The sequence below is a fragment of the Callospermophilus lateralis genome, assembly GCF_048772815.1.
Source record: "Callospermophilus lateralis isolate mCalLat2 chromosome 17 unlocalized genomic scaffold, mCalLat2.hap1 SUPER_17_unloc_3, whole genome shotgun sequence".
Classification (NCBI taxonomy): Eukaryota; Metazoa; Chordata; class Mammalia; order Rodentia; family Sciuridae; genus Callospermophilus; species Callospermophilus lateralis.
In genome coordinates this window covers 610258-636740 of record NW_027510161.1, presented here as the reverse complement: position 1 = coordinate 636740, position 26483 = coordinate 610258, and positions in this window count along the sequence as shown.

Below are 26483 nucleotides of genomic sequence, written 5' to 3'. Positions count from 1 at the left end.
AATTCAAAGAGCACTGGGGAGAAATTCTAGGTCAGATGACAAAAACATGAAACCAGCTTTCTGTTCATGAATGTGTGTAGGTTTGCTCCACTGGTTCTTTAGGGCGTTGCTCAACTGTGTCTTCCCCCATGAGTTTCCAGAGGTTTCCTCTTATTGCTGACCCACAAGTTCCTGTAATGCTCAGAATCTTTCTGTTGGCATCTGACCCATGTCTAGTTCTGCTAAGCAGAACTGTGATTTCTAAATCTATTTTTTTTTCTCACCTCCACGGTAAGTTCCCTGAGAACAGTGTGATGCCTCTAGCTACCTGACACTCCAGTGCAGGGTAGTGAGTGTTTCCTTAGGATGTGCTCCTTTTAGCACGCGGAGAGATCACATCAAACACATAAACAAACCCCCAAAAGAAATGTTGTGAAGAATGTGCCAAGCCGTCGTCCGTGGTGGTGTTTTCTTCTGTTCGAAGGTAAAAGCTAACTTTGGGCGTCGCGGAGGAAGGGGGCCCATCTGGTCCTGTGACAGTTTTTTTTTTCTTCTTCTTTTCTGGAAATATCATCAAAATGGAGTGAGAAATTGTGCTACAAACTGAACAATCATGATCCCTTCTCACATCTGAAAGGAAGATTGCAAGAGAGTAATGAACATGAATCAAGTCTGGGCTTGTCCTGCCCAGATTGAGGCAAAACAGGTTTTGCTTTTTTTTTTTTTTTAAAAAAAAAAAAAAAAAAATCTGCCATAAGGGGATTTAAATTGAGTACTCCTGTTTTTAGGGAAAAAAAAAAAAATCTCTATTTCCTTACAGGATGTCGGCTTTGATCACTAATCCCTGGAAAATGTCTTAGGAGCTCCTCCAATTGGCAGCGACACTAGGGAGTGGGCGTGGGCAGGTGTGGGGAATGAGGTGGGAGGGGGCAATTCTTTCATAAATGGATGCGTTCTTTTAAAATAGAAAGACATCTCCCAGAGGCTCTGGGCTCCATGAGACTCTCTGGATGTTTCCAGCAGTGTGGCCCCAGGGTGGGGACACCTTTAGAAAATGTTTCTTCTGCAGGTCAGCACTTTCCTGCCCGTCCCTCTCCCTGGCCAATGGCATTAATGTGCGTTTGTCAATACCGAATTGCATTTGCCGCAGAGCCGCTTAAGGAGAGGGAGGCACATCGTGTTGCATTTTCCTTGCCTCTCAAACGGGAGTCCTGCTTCCCCCCCAGCTCTGTGCTGTCAGCAAAACCTAACGCGTTTACAATCGGTCTCTTGATGTAAGGTAATTACCTCCTGGAGAAATAGCGCAGGTGAGAACCTAACAAGAGAAGCCGCTGCGGTCAGCGCGGTGGGCTGCTGTCCCCAAAGTGTATCAGACTTGTCAAATTGGTTCAAATTAAATTGACACAGTGCTCTTCTGGGCATCACCGCGTTATTATACATCTCGAGCCCTTTTGGGCAGTAAAGCCTTCAGAGTTAAGAAGAAACGTGCAGAGGAAACAGGCTCCTCCAAGGAGCCAGCAACTAGGACAGCGAGGGTCTCCAGGAGGACACGTTAGAGCTGGCTAGGAGAACGTGGAAGGTTATGTTACTACCGGAGCTCTCTTTTGGTCTTCTCTCAGCACTTTCTAGTTCCTGCCACTGTGACAGAGGTGTCCCCAGGCCTTAGCAATGAGGCCTATGAACCATTTTTTTTTTCTGCCTCTGGCTTCATTTATTTATTTATTGTAACATTTTTTTATGTGCACTGTCCAGGGAAGCTGCTGCTTCCAGCAACATGGGCCTCCGCCTGAAGGGCAGCAGGGGAATTTTAATCCTAGCCTTTCCACCCTAATGGCCTGGTGACCTTGGCCAAGTCACTTACCTCAACACACTGGGGCTGTCGTTTATAACCAAGCAGGGGGAGTGAATGAGGCCTGGATCACCTCGCTGGAGTGTCAGGAGGAATAACTAATTAATGATTGTAAAGCACTTTGCAAACAGAAAGTGCTGTACAAAATGCTTAATATGAATAATAAAATGCATTCACTGCAAGCCTCTAGGCGTATGTACAGAAATAACGATAGCAATTAAAGTAACACGCTAACAAAACTCATTAACCCCCAAACCTCCTTCTGACTGTATGTGGCTGTTGTAGCTTCATTGCTTTCTTAAAGCTGCCAGGTGGCCCAAGGAGGAGGCTGCCTGGAGGGCACTGCAGCCAGACTCTACCTCACTTTCTAGACAGATGAGCAAGTCACCTGTACTGAGAACCAGTGTCCCTAAAGCCCCCATCTTCACCCAGGCTTTCCTGCCATTTCCTTATGCAGACCAGCTGCTTCTCTCCATTTTAAACACCCATTCCTTATATGATGATGAACCTTCAAGGACTTAGTTTTGTTTTGTGTTGCTATAACCAACATCCTTAGGCTTGTTGCTTTATAAAGAATTGAGGTTTATTTAGCTTATAGTTCTGCTGGATCAGAAGTCCCAATAGCACTGTCCTGGTGTCTGGTGAGGCCCTCTGGCTACATGACAGCATGGCAGATAAGCAGCTGTGTGTATACGGATAGCATGTCCCTGGGAGTGCAAGCAAAGGAGGGAGCAGAGAAAGCTGAGCTCACTTTATCAGAACATGTTTTGTGGTTACTCAATATGAGGAGGCCTGGCTCACTCCCCTGAGAAGTGATGAACTCTTTCTGGGGCTGGTCCTTCTATGACCTACTTACCTTCCCCTGGACCCCACCTCTTAAAGATCCACCATCTCTCCCTACTGTTTGAGACCACACTTCTATCACATGAACCACTGGGTGGGGGGGAATCATTTCCAAACCACAGAAGTGATTCTTCTCCTTCATAGTCTCTATTTCCTTCCACGTGTATGTGGCCTTTCTCTACCTGGGTGGTAAGTCCTTCCAGAGCAGAGTTTCCCTGTGTCACAGCCCACTCACTCCTACAGGGGAGCAGTACAATGGGGAGCACTTCATGGTCCAAGGACCAAGAAGCAGCCACAGATGCTTCGCCCTTCCCAGCTGATTGACTGGACCAAGGGCCGGGGGCTATTCAAAATGGGTTGCACATACTGGGAATTTCTTGTTCCCAGCAAGCTTAAATACTGGCAAGATGCCCTGGCACCCAAGAGAAAGTTAGGATATTGGGGGGAAGGTGTAAGAGGGATAAAGGGCTTTTGACTCAGTTGTTTTGAAAATCCATAGCCGTTGACCTTACAATAAGGTCTTCCCCATCTCACCCAGGAGCAGCTTGACTAAGTCCTCCAAGAATCAAGGTCCTGCTTTTGTGCCAAGTAGCTACTTAGAAAGGTCCTGCTTTTCTGCCAAGAAGCTGCTTAGAAAATCCACTTCCAAACCAGAAACTGGGGGGTGGGAAGAGAGATGAAAAGATAAATTGAGGAAGTAATATGAAGGGAAAAGGAAAAGGAATAATATGATATTTTTAGAGTAATAAGAACCAGGAGCAAGGCTGGATGTGTACTGTGTGGTTGTGTGGGGGTCACAGCTCAAGGGGATAGAGGCTGGAATGAAGGGCATAACTGGGGGTTCTCCATTATTGAGGGAAACACCAGGGGACTTTGTGAAGACAGACTAGGCCCCTTGTCAAAGTTTAATCTGTCGTTTTACTCTGTCTTCACGAATGGTTAATTTGAAACAAACAACTCTCTCCTTCCTTCCTTCCCCTTCTTTATAGAATGCCATTTTACTTTTTGTTTCTGGTTAAATTTTAAATTTCATATCTCACCCTGCCCAGAGTGCTGTCTCATGTCATGATTTTTTTTGTGTGTGTGTGTGTGTGTGCTGCAATAGCATTTGTTACAGAAAATAAAAGTTGTATGCAAACCACATCCCTGAGGCATTGTGAGTCAAAGTTTAATCTGATTTCCCCCTGAGTACAATATTGTAAGACAGGGTTTTGATAGGAAACTCTAGATTGATAATCCAAGTTGTTTTTATAAAATCGTGACCCCCATATACCACGAGGAACCTGCTACAAATAATACATCAGGAGGGTTTCCATTAAATGTCATATAAAGTCTCTAAGCGAATAAGAAAAAGTCGGACATTCGATTTCATTTATTTATAAAGATGCTCTGGAAAGAAGCTTCTTGGCAGAAAAGCAGGACCTTGAGTCTTGGAGGACTTAGTGAAGCTGCTCCTGGGTGAGATGGGGAAGGTCTTATTGTAAGGTCAAATGTTGGAGAGGAGGACTTTGCTGTGAAAAGATTGGACCCAGGTAGGGTCTGGTGCATCTCAGCACCAAAGACTGCGTAGAGGAGAGCGAGAGGAAACAAAGAGGAAAGAAGAAGTTGGGGGCAGAGACTAACTGCTCACAGATCCATTGCTGAGCAATGCCAAGTGTCCATAGAAAGATGCAGCAGAACTTGAACGGAAATAAAGAATTATGGGACAGGGGTCCAGAGGTCCAGCCTGGCAGAGATGTATTGTGAAGAATGCTCTTGATTTTTGGAAGTTGATCTATAGATGATTCCCTCCTGTGGAGAGCAGAGAGTGATTGTAGACAAGCAGTTTGGGAGATTACCTGTCTGGAGATGACTTCAAGGAAAAAAAAATTCTAAAATTATAAGAAAAAAAAGTCAAGAAATGATATTGAGTGAGCACAGTTCTCTATTTCACAGCCAAATCAAAAACTCTTTGGCTAGGAAATTGATATTCTGTCTCAGAAACTCTTTCTTGAAGGTTGGGTGTGGTTTGCAGAGAAAAAGACAGGAGGGGACCTTTGTGCACATTCTAGGATCCAACCCTACTCCCAATTCATGGTGTAACAACCTTAAGCAAGTCAATTCATGTCAGTCAGCCTGTTTATCCATGAAGCAGAGCTTCTGAGTTAGGTTGTCAGTAGAGTTCTTTCTACCTCTGATATCCAATGAACTCAATAATGTTGAGTTTCTAAAAGAGAAACTCATATTCCATGACAAATATTCTATGGCTAAAATGAATACTTAGGCAATATTGCCATTTTATTGGAACTGTTCAGAGTTATCTTGATGTGTGCAATTTTAAGGTTTCTTCCCAATGTTTGGGAATGGTCATCCGTCAGAAGCCATTCATCAATTTCTACATTTCTAGATCTTTGGAAAGTGGTGAAAATGTGATGGCGCCCCTGCTCTTGATGAGCTTAGAGTCTAGCTGGAGAGACACATTAACACATGAAAAATGACAAAGATAAGAGATGTCACTAGATCCTGTGCTCATTGTCAAATGAGAGCTACAGACCAAAAGTGCTTTGAGCTTAATGAACTATGAGCTTCCAGCAGGCTGAATGGCCAGAGGCAAAAGAGTTGTGTGAGTTGGTCCTTGGAGGGTAAAAATTCTGTTCTTCAATTATGCATCCTGCTGGGTGAAAGCTTAACAAACCACACCCACAAACACATACCCAGCTGCACACACATACACTCTCTATCCCAAGGTCCAAAGGTCTTACACAATAGACTCTTACTGAACTTGTGTTACTTATCAGAAGAGATGACGAAGAAGTACCAGAGTGGTCAAATCCAGAAGGTACCATCTTATGGGTTATAACCTGGGAGAACTCACTTAAGATAAAGTACTCATAAGATGCAAGAACAACCACTAAGCCTGGGGTTTAGAGTCTTAGATCTTAATCTTTAGTCTCTCATTTACTGGCACTCTGAATTTGGAAAAGTCTCCTATACTAGTTGAGCATAGGATGTTAGATCCAAGAATCTTTCACTATGTTGTTTTAGTAGACTATAGTTGGAGACTGAGTAGAAAAGTCAGGCAACAACACGAAGACTGTGAGTGAGAAGAGATCATTGTCAGAGGTAAAAAATGGCTTCGACAAGGATAGATGTTGGGTGTTCCAGACAGGGATTTCTGTCTTACTCCAAAATTAGGACCAGAGTTGGTCTTTCTGAAATGTCCCTTCTACTCTTACAGAAATCTAGAGGATCTTCATCTTTGTGCATTCTACTTTTTCAGTAAACACATTTCATCAGCAACTATAATTACACTGTGCATAAGTGCTGGGCATAATGATGACCATATAATTCATGGCCCAAGCCAGAAAACAATTGAGAGTACAAAGGATAATACTACAATAACAATAATGGACAACAGTTGCCAAGGCCTGTCCCGGGGAACTGGACGTATAATTTCCCTATACATAAAATATTACCCATTCTCCTCAACACATCATCAACTCTTCCTCTTTCAAATTAGGAAACTGTATGCATGTACCCTCAGCAAGCACTGCAGATTTTATTTAAACGAATATATAAAGCAATCCATATAAAATGCTACCTTTTACGAAATAAAGAGTTCCTAGGAAACAAAGAATGCTAAATATCAAAAATTGAAAGTTTAAATTACTTGCAAAAAGGTAGATATAGGACAATACATGTTCACAGATGGAAAGAGGATGTGTGTATGCACACAGGTTACCTTCTTGCAAGAATGTGAAATTACGTGATTCCACAGCATAGTCTTTGTGCAGGTGTGTACAGGTGTGTATATGCAGGTGAATCCATTGCTGCCTAAGGGAATGTGATTCTTGGATTACAAAATTAAAGGGAGAGAGGAGGGGTGAAGAGGAGAGTTGGGAATGCATACATAATTTAAACTTGTATCCTAACAAATGCAAAACAGGAAGGAAACAGCATTTTAAAGAGGCCAGTAGATAGCATCAGCTCATTAGTGGTTCCATTACAGTGTACATTGGTTTGCTTTCTCTCCTAGTACAAAAAAAAGTGATATATGTGCATGTGGGTATGGAGGAAGTAAATTAAACACAGCTCAAGTTATTTTAGGGCATTCTGAAGATTAACTCTCAACCTTGAAGGTAGTGGCAAGAATTATGAAATGTTTCAGTGTTTTGAAGTAAGCTGTTGGGCCAGGCATGGTGCACATGCCTGTAATCCCAGCAGCTCAGGAATCTGAGGCAGGAGGATCACAAATTCAAAGCCAGCCTCAGCAACTTAGCAAGACCCTGTCTCAAAATAAAGAATTAAAAAAAGGATTTGGAATGTCACTCAGTGGTTGAGTGGCTCTAGGTTCCATCCCTGATGCCAACACACACACACACACACACACACACACACACACACACACACACATTTATATATATAGTGTGCATGTACAAATATGTAACAACAAATCCCATCCATATATGCAACAATAATACACCAATAAAATAATGTAGAGGACAAAAAAGAATTAGCTATTGTACTGTAAATATAATTGGATTCCTAAGTACCCCTTCAGTAGGTGAGGAGTTAGAGAGGGTCACCATAAAAGAAATGGAGGGCTTTCTACCAGTTGGATGGGATAATGGGAGAATCTATCCTGCTGACACAGCATGGCTGTCAATGATCAGAGAACTATGTTTCCATTTGGAAATGATTAAGGTCTTATTGCTCCTGTCTTAGATATGAACAACTTGAAATGCATCTGTTTGATGTAACTAATGTTGAATGACAACTCTATGCATGTAGTTAGCAAAGTTCATTGAGAAGGAGAGAAGAGCACCAAATTTCAGGAAAGCTGAACCATGAGAATTGAGTACTTTGAATTTGATAGCTCTTAATGGGAAATGTGCTGAACTGGCAAGAAAAAAAAAAGAGAAGAGAGAGAATGAGATTTGGTAGAAAGAATCAAAATCAAATTTAGTTTTAAAAAATCTCAGAATTAATCTTGCCCATTTTATGCAGTTAATACTAGAAATTATTTTATGTGAAGAAAGACAATGCTAGAAATAGCAGGATGAAATTTTAGAGGTGGAATTAGAAGAGGGTAATGGAGGAAGCTAATTTTCTTTTCTGCTCCAAAATATCCCCAGAAATCATTCTTGGAGTCTATTTGATTCTTTTTTTATGAATGATGAGGCAGGGTTTCCTAGGGAGAATTTCTGAGTAGAGTAAATGAGCCTTGCTGTCTGCGAGTCAGTGTGGATGGACTAGAGGAAGAGAAAGGCCCCAGGCCCTGCCCAGATAGGAGGGATAGGATAGCTGGAGTTATAGGTCCTGAAAGGACCTCAGGTCAGCCAAGGAAAAGAAAAACATAGAATGGGGAGGTTAGGACTACAGATAGATACTGCCAGTCTCCCAGGAGTGCCAGGGTTTATCCTTGACAAGGGCAACTGGAGCACTGCCGAATAGGTAGCTCCTAGTGATAATGGCCTGAGTGCGCCATCTTGACTGTGGTACATGTGGCACATGGGGCTGGCACCAGGCAGCTCTTAGGCTTTGGGGCCTAGTTTGTTCCCCATTTCCCAGCAGGTTTATTTTTCTTTTTAAACTTATTTCTTTAACTAAGACATTCTTTCCCAAGTTCACAGCAGCTACCTATGAACCAGATAGTCACCAATGGTAGCTGTGTATGATAAGAGCCGTGATTTCCTCTACGTAGAGTAACTGTCCGATTCTGAACTGTCAGGCTATTGTGCAGTAAGGCCTCACTGCTTGGCTGCTTGGAATGCCCGGCAGAACTCTTCTCCCATTTCTTCCATGATAATTTTCTGAGAAGTGGGAAGGGCAAAGGCCCAGAGTGATTCACCGAAGGTGCATATGGTATTCATTCTGCAGAGAACAAATATGGAATAGGAGAAAAAGCAACAGTCACACCATTTGCATTTGGTATGTAAATTCAAGATACATATTGATTTACATGTATAATTTAGTAACCAAAAGAAAAAAAAAGAAAAAAGAAACCCAGATAGCTAAGTAAACATGAATACCCACCCCAAGCTAAAGGCTGGGCTCGCGGTGGTGTTTGTAAATGGCACTGTGTGGCAGCACATCTCGGCATGCAAATGTGTACAAACTTAAAACTGTTGCTAGGTTAAACAACACCTTTCCCAGGAAGCACAACCGGCTTAGCAGCTTGTGCCATATGCAGTAGTCTCCAGGGCAGAAGGCCCTTTTCTTCCCTTTTAGAGAGGGCAGGATGCAGGATCCCTCCCTGGGCTTTCCTGGATGAAATCCACCTTCATGCTGATGCAGCCCAGATGTATTAACATCTTTTCCTTTCGTTGTCTCCATGCATGAAGCCCTTGAGCATCTATTCCTCACAACCTTCAGGAAGAGACTTAAGTGCCTTCCCGGGCGCCATCCTTATCCAAATTTGTTTCCTATTCTCACCAATCTTCCCCACACTCAGCCTCAGAACTACTTCCCCCTCCCCCTGGGGGAGTATTTTCCTCATTGTTCTCTGGATAAATATTCTCACCCCTGTGGTTTGGTTAGTCTGTTATCATCCAGGAGAATGCCTATTCCTCATCCATCAAAGTCCAATTCATGTCTCAAGTTCAACTTGGACTTGATGCCTCTATGAAGGCTTTATAGAAGCTGCAGCTCTGCTCAGCTCATTTCTCCTTTCTACTATAGGCCTGGACACTTGTCTCTGGAGTCTTTAGCATATACAGTTGCCTAAGACTTCATAATGATTTCCCAAGTATGGCTCTTGGTTCCTCAACCAAGGAGAATGTTCCCTGAGGGAAGGGATTCCATCCCCTTGACCACATGCTCTTTTTGGCTACAGAATGGACACAGTGATGATGCTAGCACAGAGTGCTATACTTTAGTGAAAAAAAAATCCTTGGTTTTCCTTCCTAATGTACTGTCATGATTTGAAGTTTGCAATAGGACACCTTAATCATGACTGCATTTAAAAATGGGTTAACAGAGGAATGCAGAGTACAAAAAGTACAGTAAGGGATGGATTCAGGACATTCCTTTCATTCTTACTTTGCTGCTTTTGAAGAAGAACAATAATATATACATGTTATAATCCAGAGGTTCTGAGCACTAACACTGTTAATGCTTGGGGCAGGATAATTCACTATCATGTGGGAGCTGCTCTACATAATAGAGGATGCTTAGAAGTATCCCTAGTCTCTTTACTAGATGACAATAGCTCCCCCTGTCCCCATGCCTTTACTTTGCAGTTGTGACAGCCAAAAATATCTCCAATCATTGCCAAATTCCCCGGGGGAGGGGAGGCAAAACCTGTATTAACTTCCCCATCCACACATACTAAGATAGATTGCTTAGACCAGGCTCCAAAATTCTTAAAATATTTGCATTGCTTAGACCAGGCTCCAAAATTCTTAAAATATTTGCATCCTTTCAATAGGTTGAACAAACCCTTATGATAATTTAATATGATTAGGAAAATTCTGCTTTCTCCATATTAATTTCTTCTTATTTATTTTAACAGTATTTATGTAGCAATATTATGTCCTTAATTTTTACTGTTTTAAGTGTTTTACAAACTTTAATTATTATGCCCATAAAGTAGGTATTATAACTGGGGAACTGAGGTCCAGAGAGATTAAGAAATTTATCTGAGTCATAGAACTAATAAGTGGCAGAACTGGGATCCAAACCTGGCTGCTCTAATTCTCAAGTCTGTGTTTTTAACTAATGTGCTTTTCACAAAGGCAAAAGTTGGTCTTCTCGGGATTAATTATCTCAAATTAAACAAATTCTGTTTTTGCATAATTTCACCAATTCAAGTGTGTCTAATTTGGGTATTATTATAACCCCTATTATTTGTTTTAGATATCCACAACTTTCTCTTTGATTAATGACTTGTTTCTCATTGAGTCCTTTCTCTTGACTGGGACTGGCACATATGGTTTCACTAGATGCCGGGATATAGAGGGCTGTGAATCAGAGATCTTTGGTATACTTTAGAGTCTGAGGAAAATATTTGATCTATCATAGCTGAATTAATCCCCAGTTCTCTGTGCCCATGGGAAAAGCTCTAAACTGATTGCTGTTTTGTGTTTTCAGCTATTTTAAATTGTCAGGCTATTCTCCAGCTCAGAATCTCTAGTGAGTCTTTACTTCCAGCTGCACTGAGTCTGAGCTCCTTTGACAAGATGTCAAGACCTTCCGTTATCCCACTATTTTCCACATGGTCCAACTGCTACATATGGGTCAGCATCCTCACTTCTCACTCCAACTTTCACATGTCCAAGTATCCCTGCTGTTCGTTTCCAGCTTGAAACAAGTTCAACAACTTGCATGAATTTCCCTTATTACTGAAACCTCCGTTTAAACTTTCTGTTCTCCTTTCGCCTGCTTTTTGTGTCATCCAGATTCACTCATAAGGATAAAAATCTTATATCCTGCATTAGTTTACAAGGTTTATACTCATCTTCTCAACTAAGTTGTACAAACCTTGAAGGAAAGAGCTGTTTTTCTTGTACCTCTACTAAGCACAGGGCAGGAACTCAGTGAGCATGTGGATGCCTTGATAATTCTTTATCAGTCCTCACCCTCTGTGTTGGTTAGCTTTGCATCACTATCATCAAAATACCCAGCAAGGTCAACTTAGACTAGGAAAGTTTATTTTGGGCTCATGGTTTCAGAGATTCAGTGTATAGATGGCTGATTTCATTGCTCTGGGCCTGGGGTGAGGTGGTACATCATGGCCAAAGGGAAGTAGAGAAAAGCTTCATGGCTGAAGGCCTAGCAGAGAAAATCTGCTCATTTAATTTCATGGTAGGCAGGAAGGGAAGAGGGATGGAGGGAGGGAGGGAGGGAGGGAGGGAGAGAGAGAGAGAGAGAGAGAGAGAGAGAGAGAGAGAGAGAGAGAGAGAGAAAGAAAGAGAAAGGGCAGCAAAGTAGATAAGTAGATGCACTCTTCCAGGGCTTGCTCCCAGTGACCCACCTCATCCAACCAGGCCCACTGGCCTACAGCTACAATCCAGTCTGTCCATTCAAACTAGGATAGATTGATTAGCTAGCTCTCATACCATTTTATCTCAGAACATTCCTGTATCAGCACAGGAGCTGTGCAGGGGACACCTTATACTGAAACCATAACACCTCACTTTCATCAAGAAGGAGGGCATGCCATTCTGCCTAACTCTAGTGGAAGTTTAGTTGCAACACAAAGTCATCCAGTAGTTGAATTACAACTATCAGTGATTAGCTCTAAGACACCAAATCATATAGGACCAAAGCAGTTTCTAAGAGAAGCTTGAAGCAGGGAGCCATATGTAGTTAGCATGATGTCAATGCTTACTTGGAAGGAGTAAAATCTACACATATTCATGCCTGTCTTGTAAAAAAGACCAACAATGGGCACCAGTAGATTGACTTTGGTATGGGTCATGTTGAGTGACCATTAGAAACAACTGAGCATGTATCAGAGTGAGGGAGATTTTGTTATCTGCCAGGCTTCTAACACCAGAAGCTACAAGTGAGAGAAATGATAGACTGAATGAACAGTTTTGTACTGGAGTGTTTATTTTCTTTGATGATGACTATGGTAATTGACAATAGTCTGTGCTTTTGGTCATAGCATACATTAGCATCTATAGAACTAGAAGTATCACCCCAGGTCAATAAAATTGTTGGAGACTAAAACAGCTGAAGAGAGTTACTTAAATAAATGCCAAGCTTTCTTAAAATATTTTAAGACTTCCTGCTTGCTCTTTAAGAATTTAGTTTTAGAAGTTACTTGATGCAGGTGAGAGAAACCCTAAATGCTATAATACACTGAATTCTGTAACCTAGAAATTAATTATTCATGGAAATTTTTAATATGACATTGATTTTCCTTTTACTATAACAGCAATTGGTTAACCAAAAAAAAACAAAACAAAACAAAACAAATTTATTGACTGTTTATTGTGCCAGGCCAGGCATGATGAGAGATGACTTCTTTTTTTTTTTTTAATATTTATTTTTTAGTTCTCGGCGGACACAACATCTTTGTTTGTATGTGGTGCTGAGGATCAAACCTGGGCCACACGCATGCCAGGCGAGCGCGCTACTGCTTGAGCCACATCTCCAGCCCAAGAGAGATGACTTCTTATAAAGGTCTTTGTAATTGCAAATTTCATTTTAAAAATTGACAATTGGAAATTTTTTGTTAAGGGAAAATTCAAAAGGCAAAGCCAAATGAGTGTTATTTGTGCACTATTGTTTTAAACACCTACTTGTATATTAGAATTCACATAGAATGGGGAGTCTAGGACTACAGATAGATATTGCCTATCTCCTAGGATATTGACCATTTTTATTTTGTATTTCTCTCCTGGGTGGTGGAGATCATGTATCTTCTGGATAGCCTGGTCATTTAGCTATTCTATTTGGATCTTTCTGAAATATTTCAATTTTTTATGCCTAGAAGAAATCAGTGACCCTGTTTAGTTACAACTTGCCTATTATTCTCCACAACTCACATCAACATTTTTGTTAATAAGCAGTCCTCATTAATGAATTATGACCCATCATTAGCATCAATGGAAATGCCACACATTTCATTAGTTATTCTCTTATTTGGTATTAATCCCAATGTCCTAGGATTATCTGAATTTCCAAATACTTTGCCATGTTAGTCAGCTTTTTGTTGCTATGACACAAATACCTAATAAGAACAGCTTAGAGGAGGAAATTTTTGTTTTGGTTCATGGTTTTAGTTCATGTTTGCCTGTCACTATTACTTGGGGTCTGAGATAAGGCAGAAGGGATCAAAGAGGGAAGGTGCTTAGCTCATGACATCTGGGAAAGGGAGAGAGAGAGAGAGAGAGAGAGAGAGAGAGAGAGAGAGAGAGAGAGAGATAGATATGAATTAATCTGGAAGAAAATAAATCCTTCCAGGGCATGCCCCCAGTGGTCTACTTACTCCAACTGGATTCTACCTCCCAGTAGAACATACAGCTATTATGATTAATGATGAGGTCAGATATGTTGTGATTCGGTCATTGCCTATGTACACATGAGGCATTGAGGGACATTCCAGATCAAAACCATAGCATATGCCTTTGAAGAAATCCAGTGAGTTAGATCTGTTCTCTTTCTCTAAGAGATGATCATGCAACTCTCAGCAATCCTTCTGTGGGGAATATTTTCTAATAGATTAGAAGACATCACTTACTTTACGTTCAGAAAGCTGTTCATGTTACTATTGTAGATACGCCTACAGTAGCCAAGATAGTCTGTCATACTTTGGCTAGATGAACTTGGAAAATTTTCTCTAAGAAAAAATTATATGCAAGAAACAATAATTTAAAAAATAAAGTAAAGGAAGCATGTGTTTTATTCCTGCTGGAATGACATTCTCTCACAAAGGACAGAACATGCATGTGACCATCAAAATGAATTTGGTATCATGGGTTTGGAGCAGTGAGACTATATCTCACCCAGTGAGATACACCTACTTGATTCTCTGGTGCCATTCAGGTTCATACCCAATTATCAAAAGTTGGTTTCTTAAATTTAAGGAAATAAGATTATCAAAATATTCACTCATTGGTCTGGAAACGTATAAAAACTTTTGTGAGAAAGGCATCTGTGGGAAATAGAGATTCTTAATGTCAAACCCAATTTCCCCAATATTTTCCTCACTAACAGGCTAAAATCAAATGGCTAGAAATCATGAGTTTATATATTATAAATTTTGGAAGTTTAGATTAAGGATTTGAGGGCAATCTCAGAATCAGGGTTGTATTGTTAGGTGAATGTTCATTTATATTCATAAGAAAAGAGAAAGAGGCCAACCTTGGTTACTTTCATTACATGCACTCTGGCATACAATGGTTATTTTAATTTTATCATTTAATTTTGTTTTTTGGTACCCTCTGTCTTTTCTCAATTCTTTTTGTGTTTTTGTGAATAGGCATTGTTTTTAGAGACAGGGGGAAATATAATTAAAAAAAAATCTTCCTTGAAGAAGATTCACACTATGGGAAAGACACAGCTGATGTGATTCAGGATGTTAAGGGGCTGAGAGATGGTGGAACAGCAGGGCCACACATACCCTTGAAAGATCAATTTTCCTCTGCTCCTTTTAGCCCATCTCTGTGTGCCCTGCTCTGCACAGGGAACAATGCGACTGATTGAAAAGAGTGAAGTTTGTTCATTCATGGCAACCTTCTAGACAGGAGACAGACACATGGTGAAGAGGTGCTGTATGGAGCACTATCAGCACATATCATCATTGTGGAGAAATTGGAATTAGGCCAAGGGTGCTGTGTGCTGGTTGATAATCTCATTCCAGGATAATCTCACCACTGTTTGCCGAACTTGGACTTTGTTATCCTTTTATTCATTCATATATTAAATGCCTACTTATTGAGAGTCTAACAGGCACACTGTCCAAAACCAAGGCCGTTAGAGTGAACTTTATGGAAATGGTATCTATAATTCCAGGGATATAATCTATAATCTATAAATGGTATCTATAATTCCAGGGATCACAGTCAACTAATACCTATTTCACTGTATTTTCCTAATACCTATTTCACTGTATTTTCACTGGTCAGGGGTAGATTAGAATCTCTGTCTGGAAGATAATGTTCCAGAGAAACTCCTAAATGTGGTCAAATGATAATGCACTAATCCAATACTTTTTTCCCTTCAGGACTAAGAACAACTTTCCTTTGTTACATTATTTAATGTTAGGGAATTATAGAGACCTTAGAGAATCTATGGAAAATAAGACAAATGAATACATTATTTTAATAGTTTCACAAAATCCCAGAAACCAATCTGTAGACCTTTACAACAATGCTGTAGCCAGAAAGGTCTCAATATCCCCAGTACATATTGAGCCCACCAGCTCACCTAGCAAAGAAAAAACTCCCTCTAGAGGTGGAGAATGACTCATACTAAGAGAACCAAGGATTAATAAATAGAGTACTTGAAGAAAGCAGAAATTTTTACTCTTAGAATTACATTCCAGTTGATCTAAGATTGACTTAACTAAGCCTCTTCTATGTAGAGTGGGCATGTAGAAGATCTAAACATGTCTGAAGCTATACCTGCTTTGGGCAATTTTCAGGGACACAAAATAAAAATAATGATACATTCCATGAAGTCAGAGTATAATAGTACCTAAAACATTGTGCAACAAATAGTCTGTGTTCAGTAAACATTTTTTGGAAAAAATAAGACAATATATCAAGTGTTAAAAGCATGGTGTGAATAAACATCTCTGGTTATTTGGAGAACAGAGATATGACACTTGATTGGAGGGGGCAGTGAGGATTTCTTTAAGGGTGAGCCTTGTGAAGTACATAAAGAAAGAGAGATGGAGTGGAATAAAGTGAACATGAAAGGGAAGAGGATTTCAGAAGGAATAGTAGTAATCCAGAGAAGCCTAGGACAGGCGTCAGAAACAAGAAGAGGGGGTAGCTAGAGAGACAGGCTGAGACAGGCTTAGTCATGCTGCAGGGTTAGAGTTAGGATTAGGGATAGGGGATCATAAAGGCAGTTTTAATGGATCTCTTGGTATTAGCACTAGGATTCTCCTTCTCAACTTCTAGACCACACTCAGTATTTTTCCAACATCTCTCACATCTTGATTTTTTATATTTTTTCTCAATTGACTTTATTAGCCTGTCTGTGTTTCTCTCTCCTGTGTTCTGTCTGTCCTTAAATTATAGGTTAGGACATAAAGCAGCCAGGTGGCATGGTCTATGGAAAAGAGGACTTATATCTCTGCTGCATAATACTTGGATGGAAAAATAATATTAAGAAAATTTGACCCATTTATGGTCAGAATCTCTTCATATGCTTTTGAGAAAGAATACAGAACATCATGTGAATGCTGACATGGTGAAAAGGTACATCTAATCCTCATTCTATAATTTCTGGGAGGAAAACTATCATTTTAATGCCATGGAATAAATCCCAGTGTCTTGAACCTTTAGAACAAAACTTATTTTCACCAGCTTTTCAGTGGTGGAAGAAGACAAGAAGAGTTTGTTAGCTGTGATGGCCACATTGGGACCATGGTAGCCCAACTACATGTAAAATCCCTAAAAATTCTCTTAATCTTTCAGGAATTCCATGGCTGCTGTGTTCTTTCACATCAGATGTTGGGATTCAGGAAAATGCAAGCCAGTCTTTGGCTGTTTTTTGTTTTTTATTACTTTTATATTTGAATAATAAATGGTACATATTTATGGAGTTCCGTGGGATGCTATGCTAACTCTATATTTTGGGTAATGTGAAAATCAAGATAAGCATATATATCTTCTTAATCATGTATCATTTCTTTGAAGTGAAAACATTCAAATTTCTTTCTCCAAACTTTTAGAAATATGCATCACATTATTACTCTATCATATATAGTCTTTCCTTAATATGAACATAACTCTATAACTTATTTTCTACCTAAATGTAAATGAATACCTGTTAACCAACCTTTCTCCATTACTTTCTCTCCAGGTACTGTCCCCATGCTCCCAGCTTCTATGAGATCAGTTGTTAGATTGAGATCATGCTGTACTTGTCCTTCTGTGCATGTCTTATGTCACTTAATATAAAGACCTGTAGTTCTACCCATGTTTTTGCAAATAACAATATTTTATCCTTCAGGAAAGAGATAATCTACAGAATGGAATGAAAATATTTCCAAAGTATGCATCTTCCAGGAGGTTAATATCAAGGCTATGTAAGGAATGCAAATAACTCAAGAGGAAAAAAAAAGAAAAAAAAATACTACAATCCATTTAAAAATAAGCAATCAACATAAACAGACATTTCTCGAAAGAAGCCATGCAAATGGCCAACTAGCATATGAAAAAAAAATGTTTGATATTACTAATCATGAGAAAAATGTCACTCAGAATCATAATTAGATATTACCTCACTCCAGTTGAAATGGCTAATTTCAAGAATACAAAAGCTAAGTACTGGCAAGGATATGAAAAAAAAATGAGAACACCTATACACTATTGGTGGAATGTAGATTCGTTCAGCTATTACAGAAAACAATACAGAAATTCTTTAAAAAAATTGAAATTAGGATTATCAAGTGATCCAGCAAATCCTCTACTGGGTATATGAGAAAGGGAAATTAAATCAATATGTCAAAGAGACATTTGTACTCTCATGTTTATTACAGCACTATTCACAGTATACAAAAAATAGAAACAACCAATGCGTCTATCAACTGATAAATTGATAAAGAAAATGTATAAATATGCAATGGGATACTATTTAATCATACAAAAAATAAAATCCTGTCATTTGTGATCATCAATTTCGTATTCCTGCTTTCCCACTCTATATTCCTTTCACCTTTATTCCTTCTTTATCTGTTTCACTTTTCCATGACCCTCACCCTCCTAGCTGTAGTTTTAAAATAAAGCCTGCTCTTATATTTTTTAGTCACTGTAAAGTGGACGTGACCAATGTCAGTTTAGAGTGATAACTCACAGGGAAACTTGTATTTTAACCCAAACCCAAGTCTTAAAGAAAAATCTTCCTGATTAATATGACTAAGCTTCCTAGGATAACTCCTAGTTCCCAGAGGATTAAAAAAATTATCTTTGAGTTGGATATAGGCAAAAAGCTCTCAAAAGTGTCATATTTTGAAAGACAGTTTTGTTATCAGATTTTAGAAACCCTATCAGCCAATCCACATCAGTCAGGATTTTATGTTTTGGTCTAACTCAAGTCAGTTTATATTATTTCCCCCTCCACATCTTGAATAACACTCATTGCCTATTCGTAACCACCATGAGTGATCACTCACCAAAGATCAGCTAATAAATAACCAAGTTCCTTTGCTTTTGATTAATCAAGATCTATTGTCTTTTTCTCTTTTATTGTTTTTAAATAGTGCTAGTAAATGTTTTAGAAGTTCTTAATCAAGATCTCTATTTTCATTTTTATGGAAATGTTTGACTAAAACAGAATTGAGTTTGAAGAACAAAGCTGTTTGTATTTATTCTTAGCACTTTCTTTCAACTGTCTATAGTACATGAAGAAAGAACATAACTGTTAAAAGTTTAGCTTTTACATCTACAGCAAAACAGAGAAGACTGGTTGGTGGACACCTTAACAGACTATTCACTTGACCCAATACTTGGGTTTCTGCTCTTTTTTTCCCTAAAATCTATTCTTGGATCTAAAGAAAGCGCAGCCGTGAATTGGCATCCAGATGAGCTCTAATTCAAGAGATAACCAGAGGGAGGCCCAAATACCCCAAAGCCATGGAATTACACCTTGTCTTGAATAGATGGCACAGCCAGAGACCTGGGATTTCCTGAAATGCAACCAAAAGGAACATTTTGTCTTAGTGCAAATGTGTTAAATATCAACATTATTGTAGAGAATACTCTTCAAAAGCTAACTTCAACATTGATACAATGTGGGAACAATTAGAAACCTTTGGAATGCTTCATGCCCAAGTGATGTGTGCGAAGTGGTCCTTTGAGGGGAAAGCAGGAGCCTAGGACAGGTACAAAGCACATGAACAAACCAACATAATTGCACAATCATATCCTTACCACTCCAGGGTCATTAGCTAAATGCAAGCGTATTTCTTTAACAAAAATATCGATTTGTGTAGCCCGTCATCCTGCATTTCCTTCTGATGTCCAAGTAAGTTGTAGCCATTCCTGAATGTAGTAGCAGTAGGAGATAAGGAAAGGTGAGGTCGGGTAGGGTTGGGCATCCTTTTTATCTTTTTATGTGAAGTGTAACTTAGGTCTGCCTCTGAATTAAGCAACCACTGATACATTATTCACTAACTTGCAAAGAAGCAGTCCCACACCTTCCTTTGCATCTTTCTGAAAGCTGATTTGCTTTCCCGCCTTTTTTTCCATCTTATTCATTGAATCAGACCTTTGCCATCCTTTAGATCTCCTCCAAGAGAATGTTACAAAACATCTGAAATTAGCACACTCACTGTCAACTCTTGTTTTACTTACTATTCATCCTGCTGAAAATTTTTTCTTGGGTAGCATAATTAGATATACTTCACATGCCTCCTTATCTGCACAAATCGATTTCTGGTTTCAATAATCCAGATAAACTCACATATTTGTCTTTGATTCTTCCATTTATTACTTAGGAAATAGCTAAGCATATATATGTATGCATGCATACATAAATATAGAGTATATACAGGTGTTACTTATATCTGTTTCTACATAGATGTTGATTCAAAATATATTTTCTTTTATAACCCATACTGGAAAGTCGATTAGGACTCAGTATGAAACTTTAGCAATTACAATGGTTCAATAATGAAATATGGTTCTCCTTTCCAGGTTTTGGTGCACTCATTTTGTTTCTTCACTGCTAGGCTGTTTCCCAGGGAAGAGCATAACATGATGCCTTCATATCACGCAGTTTCTGCATGAGCGCCTGGGTAGAGCTTTCCCCTCTTATGGAGATGAGTGTGCTAGGTAACTAGAAAGAAATCTCATTTTCCCTTTACTATTCTACGAAATCTAAAGCCCAGAACAAGAGGTAAGTTGCTTATTCTTTGTTTCATTTTCTCTGATTTCTGCACTGTCCTTTGATTCCCCTTAATCCCAAAGGTCCCAAGCAAAAGGTTCAATTTTGAACCCTGAGTCTTACTAGATCTAATGCCATTCCATATAGGAAGGGAAAGAAAAAATACTCTCCTAAGTACTGTTATCATTGACCATTTCCTAGGTTTGCCAGTGCCTCACTCAGGTGAACATTTTGGAAAGGAGTAAACATGGTTGAGATCTAAGGGAGAGAATACATTTATGGTATATAGTTGAGCATTTTACTAACGGGTGTTCTAGTACCCATTGATGGATTTTGTTTTGTTTTGTTCTGGTTGCTGTTTGGGTTTTGGTGGTAGAAAGGGATTGATACAATGAGGGGACAATTTGAGAGAGTGCATATATTCTGTCCCTGGAGAAATTGTATGCAGTCATTCTTCTCTTCGCTTCTGATTCCCATTTATTTGAAATTTCCTACCTCTATTTCCTCTTGTATACACACATATGTATTGACAGTGAGTTTGACTTATGTTTATGCTTTCTGAGTTACCCATACTCAAAGATGATATCATAATCATAAAACAGCTTTCTAGTAGGCCTGATTCCACATACCTAGTTGGTCAGGTGGGTATTTTAATTGAGTTAGCCATTCAAGGGAAAGTTCCAGCAAATGACTCTCATTTGACATGTTAGTTGTGGGCTGCTTTTTTTTTTCTCCCTCTTGTATCAACTATGGTGGCTAATTAGGCAGCAGATTCAAATCTTCATGAATTTTTCAGGTTGATACGTGTTCCTTCCCAGGGCTAAATTGCTGTTATCAGAAGAATGACTCTGGAGTGCCTTGTTGGTGGAATCTGACCTTATTTCTCTATTCAGATTAAAATTAGTTAGGGGACTGTGGCCAACAAGTTCCTCTAGTAAATCATGTCTCAGGAAACGGGTCTGCTTTAGAGAACGTCCTTTTCTTGCTCCCTGTGTCTCCTCTTCCTGCCTCTGCTGCTGTAGGCTCCATCCGAAAGAAGAAATCCAAGGAAACTTTTACCCAGGATATCAGAAACTTAAAAATTCAGTAGAAAACCTAATTATAAACCTCTTAAAGGGTACTGGAATAATTCCATTCCATGAGCTTTCTGTGCTAACAATGAGGAAGATTTAGTATGTATGAATAAGGGACAGAATTTTGTATTAACTGAATGAGAAATAAGGAAAACTGCTTTTATTACATTATTTGCATAGCCATATTAGGGATGGCAGAAGAATCTAGTTTTCCTTGGGATGAGAAAATAAGGGCATTCCATTGAACTTTCTCCTCCTGACCTCTAGAAGGAAAGTTGGGGTGCTAACCTACCACTCCACCCCACAAGTTGTTGATTTCCAATGATAGCTGATTAGTTTTTGGTATAATTAATAAGACTTATATACTCTTGAAAAAAAATCATCAGCACTAATTTTCATAAATGGGTTGTTATTTCCAGTAAGAAAATACCAATTAATAGATTCACTAAGAATTGTAATGAGTGGGCCCATTGGAGAGTGGCATAATAATAAGAGCAGAAAAGTAGTTTCCAGGACATCGGGTTTCTGCATTACTCTTGGCAGCCCCAAGAATTTTCCTGGGGTTGGGGAAAGAGGGACAAAGAAAAACAAAACAAAAAAACAAAAACAAAAGAACAAAGGGAATGTGCCTTTCAAGGCAGGAAAGGAAATCTTGAAAAAAAAAAAAAAGACCTATTTCAATCCCCTCCTCCCTTCTTTTCTTTTGACAATTGTATTTCCTAGTTTTCCATGGGGAACACACAATATGGTATTTAGTCTCTTTTCTCCCACATGATTTGTATATAATTAGGGGCTCGGAAATATTATCGTGCAGCTCTAAAAAGAAGCTGCTATATTGGAATACAAAGGGTCATTTTACTTAGGGTTGTACATACTTTTTAATTAAAAATTATTTAATTACTTTTGTTAAGTAATTAAAATTTACAAGGTGATTTCTCACAAATATTTATTAATATTAAGTTGTTTTTGGCATACACCAGTAATAGCCAGTGATTGCTTTACTCTGCATGTGTAATTAGAGCAACTAAGAGCAAGTAAGTAATTATATTTCTTCCTTGAGTACAGTTGACATTATCACATTTTTCTAACTTTCAGTTCACTTTTATTTCTATTAGTGAATGCTTCATAGAAGCCAAGATAAGTGGTGTCTGTTAGCAAGGAGGAAGCTGCTTCTCTTCCTGAGCTTTTGAGAAACAAATACCATGGGCTGTTTGCATTCTTATATGCTTTGTTTCCTTAGATATTTTATTCATCTATGGCCCTGTATCTTGTCATTAGTATCTGGATGGTTATTAAACCATTTCTAGAGTGCGCATCTTAACTGAAAAAGAAAAAAAAAGAAACACTCAATTTTATATATTTGGGTTCTATTCAAATTGGAACATAAGTGGCGTGCCTATTAATCACGACATTTGCTCTGCTGTGTCCTTATCATACCCTTTTCTCTTTTTCTTCCTCAGATATTATCAACTTTCATGAATTCCTCTTTATCATCTGTGAATGCCCTTTAAGAGTTCCCAGTGTGCGGGCTTCATGCCATGTGCAGGGACATCTATGCATTTTGACTTACAATCCTTACCTAATGAGGGGCTCAGCATCCGATGGAGGGAAGGCTAAGTCAACATGATGATTTCTTCCCCAAATAAAGGGGAATGAAAAGGAAATGCGAAGCAACACACCCTGGAGACATCTGTTATTCTTAACCATGATACAAGATGAAGGGCCACCAATGCAGTGAAGGTTAAATAGCCATGCGGGAGCATGCTGAGGCAGTGTCCCTGGTGGACAATGAAGGCAGAACCCAGGTCTCCAGCCTGAGTGGCACATTCTGAGGAGCAGAACCTGCAATTTTTGTATGGAGAAACAGCAATGGAGCCAGCTTTTCTTGAATGCTATTTGAAACGAGTTGTTAGAAGACAGAAAATTCGGGCTGAACAAAGAAGTACACTGTAACCTACACCTTCTCTTTGTGGGCAAAATGCAGTACCAGGGATCAGACTTATCCTTCATCTGAAACAATCCCCTATAAATAAAGACATTTTTTTTAAAATAGTAGTTTCCAGAATACTAGACATCAGATGCTGATGCCTATGTCATGAGAAACAAATGAAGTAGGCTCTGCAGAATCCTAAGCTGACTGCCTTGAGAGAGTTTCAGGTGGTGGATTAAAGAGGAGGGACACAGACAGAGCCCAGTGGACCTTCTGCATTGAGGAGATGATATTGAGAATATGAGAATATAAGGATACTTATGTGGCCAGCATTTTCAGAGAAGATTAGTAGAAATGAAAGCAGACCAGAGAGAAAAATCTGAGATCTTCAGAGGGGACTCTTGACAAGTAAGTAGAGTAATCATCAGTATGTCCAATGGAAGAAATCCTCCCAGGCCAAGGAAAGAACTCCCCAAAAAGGTTAGATGAGAGGACATTTGGGTCCAGTGGGACTAGAAGAGTGTGTCTTTCCACCTGCCAGACTGGAAATTCCAAAAGGTCTGGTGCTTTGGTACTGTACTCAGAGGAGTCTTGCTTTTGTTGAGAAGGATATCTAGTAAATGCTGTTGTGGTCTTTCCTAAAAACCTTAAAAGTAAGGCCCGGCGGAATCAGGGTGTTTCAGGTAACACTATGAACCAGATTTGTAGAAAGCAGGTGAAATGGGTGGAAAAGAAGACTGTATCGCAGAAAGATCTGCAGAGCTTAGTTTGATTTCTGGGAGAGATAATGACCATGGATGGCTGTGAGATCTCACTGCCTCCTCTATCAGCAGCTGAAATACAACTTCAGGCAACTTCCAGCCTGCCACCAACAACTAATCCTGGAAGAACTTCCTCACTCAAAGGTGAGGGATAAACAAAAAGACACAGAGAGTTGTCTTTAAAAATGATAAGTAAGGCTGGGAGTGGTGGCACATGCCTATAATCCCAGATGCTTGGGAGGCTGAGGCAGGAGGATCACCAGCTTTGAGTTCAAAGCAGCCTCAGCAAAAGTGAGGTACTAAGCAACTCAGCGAGACCCTGTCTCCAAATAAAATACAAAATAGGACTGGAGATGTGGCTCAGTGGTCAAGTGCCCCTGAGTTCAACCCCCAGTATCCCCCTGCTCACACAAAAAAAGATAAAGTAACCAGGAAAACCAAAAATGAGACCTCTAAATGATGATATCTTGTGAGAGAACATACCCTGAAATGTTAGCACACATCAGCTGGAGAATGTGATGGAGCACATCACCAAAAATATTTATTTTAGGTAGAAAACAAATGCCTCTATCAGATAACAAAGTAGAATAATGCAGATGTTTCAGAGATGAGAATTGAAGGAGATTAAACCAGGACTGGCATGGCATAGAAAATAAGAGAATGTGGGAAAAAATAAAACCATTACTGAAATGAAGTCCCTATTCAGAGCACAGAGGAGAACAGACCCTGAAGAAAACAAACACCCAATAACAACAACAATAACAAAAATGCTAAGAGGAATGAACATCAGGATTGAGAACAGTGAGTGAAATAAAATCGAATGAACAAATTTAAAAGGAATGGAAATTGAAGATATAGAAGATAAAAAAGGAGCTCTCAGCATACTCATGAATAGTACCTTAAAAGGGAAAAAAATCCAAATACTATTCTTAAATATTAGAAAAAAGACTTTCCAAAAACTAAAATAATGTCTGAATTTCATTCAGTAGTTTCTTTATGTCCTTTAAGATAACAACCCTACATTGGTCTTCACTAGAAAACCTTTTTGACGAACTCCACACTAAACTTACTCAATTCTTGCAGCACAAATTGGTATATGCTATCATGTGTCTTGTCTCCAATTATTACACTGTTGTTGTTTTTAGTTTGGATAATGAAGCCATTTTATGAGGACTGGGGCTGCTTCTTTCTCCTTTTATGGCCCCTTTTGCATTTTGCTGTGGACTCTGTACAGAGTGCAGTGTAAACAATGGAGCAAATGCATGAAACGCAAATTTTCCTTGAGCCTGGAAGCAATGGCCTCTGTGTGCTGATTTGGCAGTTCAGTTCTGTTACTGAGGGTGCCAGTTACACCTGTGTTACTGATTTTCTGTTGCTCTCTTGAAGGTAGATGAATAACTAGAGAAGAGCAAATATTTGATCAGGGCATGGGAAGTTGAAATATATCATTTTTTTTTCTTTTTCCCTATTGCCAAATATTCTAAGTTAATTAAAGTTGCAGGTACTGGTAAGATTTCTGCAGAAGTGAGGGCACTATAGTCCTAGTGCAGGGCTTGTGCCAACTCCCACAGAAAAGTCACTTGATTTTTTTCGTTCTTCTGTGTCTTGGGGCTATAACAATTCCTGTCTTGATTAAAGACACTTAATAATTACGTTTTTGAATGAAAGAATAATTAGTCTTTATTTCTGTCTATGTAAAATGAAAGGGTTACACTAGCGTGATTTCTAAGAGCTATTTGCAAAAACCTAAAAATTACCTGCTTGCCTCTGATTGGTAAGCATTTATGCTGTGCATTTCAATCGCAGCGACTCTGCAGATGCCTGTTGTTTTTATGGAAGATGTGTGTCCCCATACGTGCTGTTTACACGTTCCACGTAGATTTTAATGTCCATCCTAACTTGCACAACTTTTGAGAACAGCCAGACAAAAAGTCCAGAGGGCACACTGAAGGATTCTTACAGGAAGCTTATAGCCTGTCTCCTTTGGCTAATTTGCAAAAGCATTTTTTGATTTAAAACAGAAGGAGGGAGAATCCCTGGGAGAAAACTCACATCCACTAATGTTCCTTCTGGAGTGAGTTATGAGAGGAAGCCCCAGATGGATTATACACGAAGGTTAAACTTTGAGACACTAATTTTATTGTAAAGGTAAAGATAGTAAAAGAACAAAAAGTGCCCTGAATGCTATGTCCGCGTGTCCTTTTTTTTTTTGTCCCATGCTTTCCAGTATTTTTAGGATCTCTGAAAGGAATTTGTTTTTCTGTAGAGGCAATGTCACCCAGCTTCCTAAGGAAAAATCTTTCCCCTTTGGAAACAGTTGAAATGACATTCTAATTAGATTCTATAATTAGACAAAAAAAAAAAAAAAAAGGACAAACTTTCAAGACATTTCATCTTGAAAAACAGCAAGTCTAATAGAGCTGTTTGTGGAGAATGCTATCAAACATGCAGTGGTGTTCAGGAAAGTATTTTTACATACAGTGAATACCGTGATATTAATGCCATATTTCATCAACTTGAAGATGCCTATTATGGTCACATTATGACGGTTCTAGAAT